Here is a 3676-nt window from a genome sequence, read left to right as displayed (position 1 = left end):
TTTTTGACCAAAGATCCGATTTTTTTAAATCATGTCTAGCCGGGGCGGGGGGTGGGGGTGGTATTTGTGTGTGTGTGTGTGCATATAAATGTCCTTTGAGATACACTTGTAGACCACAGATTATGTCTGTAATGTTGACCAAGCGCTTCCATAGTAGGCCACTCCCGAAAATGAAATTAAATGTTACTCAAACTCGCTTTTACAAAGTCGGTGATTTAACATTTATCAGCTCTTCTCACCCATTTAAACCCATCCTAGGGACACAGCATTGTGTGGTAGAAAGACGGCTTTGGAGTCAGACAAAATCTAGGTTAAAACCTTGACTTTGCACCTACTACCTGGGGACCTTGAGCAAGCCATCTGAGTGTTGTCAGTCTCAGTTCCTTTCAATGTAAAATGAAGATCATGGTACCTCATAGGTTAAATTTTAAATATGAGAGGCGCCTGGGTAGCATAGTCAGTTAAGCACACAACTTCAGCTCAGGTCATAATCTCGTGATTCATGAGTCCAAGCTCCGCGTCGGGGTCTGTGCTGACAGCTCAGAGCCTGGAGCCTGCTTCGGATTCTGTGACTCCCTCTCTACCCCTTGCCCACTCATTCTCTCTCTCTCTCTCTCTCTCTCTCTCTCTCTCTCTCTCTCAAAAATAAATAAACATTAAAAAAAAAAGTTTAAAAAAATCTTACAGAGTTATATCTTCAGATTACTCAAGTTTTGTTGGATTGTGTCGAAGTAGGTGCCTGGATGTACAATTTGGTCATAATTCATACAAAACATATACTGGAAACAGAGCCAGAAAATTAGTGCCTAAACTGGACAGAAGTTGTCCTTGAAGTACAGAGTAAAACTAGCCCCCCAGAGGGGAGCGCTGCACGTGAAGCCTGGCTGATAGCCTGAGAGCAGTGGCTCTGTAAGGCCTGCGTGAATAGTCTTATATCTTCAGGTCCTTGGGCTCCTGAATGGATACAAGCAATCTTGAGGTCAGTCTGTTACTACACCTCGCTTTTTACTCTCTCAGGAACGTATGGCTTAACTCCCATGAAATGAGGGGATTTACGTCATTGTTCCCTTCCAGGAGATTTTTGTCTCCTCATTATATGAATGGCCCTGGATAGTCAACAAGTCTAAATTTCCCCCACACTTTGTTAGACCTGGAATTCCCACAGGGGTGTCCATATCGCCAGGTCTGGCAGCCTGCTCGTGAAGGACCTCATCTTCACATCACGTTGGAGAATCGTGGTGCCTGCCACAACCCTATTCAATTCTAAGGAAACTCATCCACCTGTGTACTGTGTTTTACCACAAGATGGTACCATCTATCTCTTTATGTGGTACTTGGTGCTGCTTGTCAACCTTCCAAAAAATGCTTTCTGCATTGATCCATTTGTTGCCAGCAAAGCCTTTGGAATGTCAAGACCTTGGCAACAGACAAGTGAATCATATCAAAAGAAATGTTCCAGTGTCTTCCAACATCCTTCCTTACTCTACGGAGTTTGTGAGTTACTTTCTAACGGGCAACTCCAAGCTGTCAGTTGACTCTAGACTTAGTTGGAAATCTGCCTACATAGTTCTGGCGATTTGCATGACAAAACTGGAGTCCCTAAAGCTTGAAGCTCCAGAACGCATCAAGGTCTGAATTCAAAGTTTCACTAAACCAGAAATACAGGCTTTGAGGCCAATGCTGGGAGGGAACTCCACTATTTCAGGTTGCTTTTCTGTCACTTATACAGAATTTTACACCTCAAGAAGGAGCCAGTCAGCTGAATGCATTCATACATTAAATATTTTGCAACATACCCTATGTACCAGGAATGTACCTATATGTAAGGAATTAAAAAACAAACGACAACAGCAACAAAAACTGTGTCCCGTCCTCAAGAGCTCACAGCCTGCTGGAAGAGAGAATTACACAAATATTACAGAGCATTCGTGCTAAGAATTCCAGTAGACATATTTACAAAGAACTATGGGAATTTAGAGAAAGACCTGTCTGTCCATGGATAAAGCATCCGAACTTGTCTAGAGTGGAATTTAAAGGATAAATAGATTTCATGGCATCTTTTAGTACCAGCATAGGGACTTTGGGGCAGAATTTTTTCTCCTCTAGGATCAGCTGGAACCAAGACTTTCCTGATGCATTGCTTGAGGAGAAGACAGGTTCCTGGGATGATTATAAGCTACTCAGGTTAACTGCCACTAGGTCTATGGAACCACCCATCAGCGCAGGCAAAGGGTTTCAGTTATCTCCATCCATCAAGTGAATTCATCCCACAGGGCATTCATCCCACAGGGGATCACTGAAAGCTGACTCATTGAGAGGGTAGTTCCCAGAAGGAATTGCACTCCCACTTGATGCAGGTTGTCTGGCCTATTGCCATAGTGTCTTCCATGTGTCACTGGTCCTAAAGTGACTTTTTTGTTTCCATTTAGATGTCTTTCAAACATCTTAAACTACACAATTAGTTGTCTTCCTCTTCCAAAACACACACACACACACACACACACACACACACACCCCTATTTCCTCTCAAACCTTAACCTCAGTAAATGGTGTCACTAACCATGCTGTTTGTCAAGCTAGAATCTGCAAATTCCTATTTATTTCTCCCTAGCCTTCCAATTAATTACCAAGTTCTATACTTTTATGGCTCTTCAAATTTATATTTGGCTCAGGCACATTTTGTAATAAAATAATCTTTTTTCAGGTAGCAAGTATCTGCTTCAGAGATAATATGTTACTGAAATTAATTCCAAATTTCGGAAAACATAATGTAGAAAACCTTACATATAAGATACATTATTTGATCTATAAAATAAGTGAAAGCTATATCTGGCAAATAGAACTTCTGAAGTATGAAGTTTATTTATGGTATCAATAATTTCTAATATAGACCTTATAAGAAAAAATTTTTGCAACTATGTATGGGGATGGATGTTGACTTGTTGTGGTGATCATTTACTAATATATACAAATACTGAATCATTATGTTGTACACCTAAGTGTGATGTAATGTTATATGTCAATTATACCTCAATAAAAATAATAATAATTACTTTTTTATGTTTATTTATTGTTGAGAGAGAGAAAGCAGGGGAGGGACAGAGGGGGAGACAGGATCCGAAGCAGGCTCCACACTGACAGCAAAGAGCCCAATGCAGAGCTCAAACTCACCAACCACAAGATCATGACCTGAGCCAAAGTTGGATGCTTAACCAACTGAGCCACCCAGGTGCCCCAAAACTATGTTCTTTTTTTTTTTAATGTTTATTTATTTTTGAGAGCTGTGGGAGGGGCAGAGAGAGAGGGAGACACAGAATCCAAAGCAGGCTCCAGACTGAGCTGTGAGCAAAAAGCCTGACCCTGGGCTCGAAACCCACGAACCGTGAGATCATGACCTGAGCCAAAGTCAGACATTTAACCAACTGAGCCACCCAGGTGCCCCTGTTCTTTTTTTATTTTTTTCAACTTGCAATCTCAGTCCCTAGGGGTCCTACATTTGTACTGGACGTGAGGCGGCCACCACAGCACTGTCACAGAGGAAGTTACACTCTGGGCTGTTCACCTGTCAGGATGTACTTCTATTGAAATCATTTTATTGCAATGGTTCTTACGTGCCCTCTTTTACAGTTAAAATAACTTTTGCCAAAAAGAGTAAATAGTGCAAGTGAATATAGCA

The sequence above is a fragment of the Puma concolor genome, chromosome B4 (genome assembly GCF_028749965.1).
Source record: "Puma concolor isolate L17-30 chromosome B4, mPumCon1.1.hap2, whole genome shotgun sequence".
Classification (NCBI taxonomy): Eukaryota; Metazoa; Chordata; class Mammalia; order Carnivora; family Felidae; genus Puma; species Puma concolor.
The sequence above is the reverse complement of the archived record's forward strand: the minus strand, read 5'-3'. Positions refer to the sequence as shown.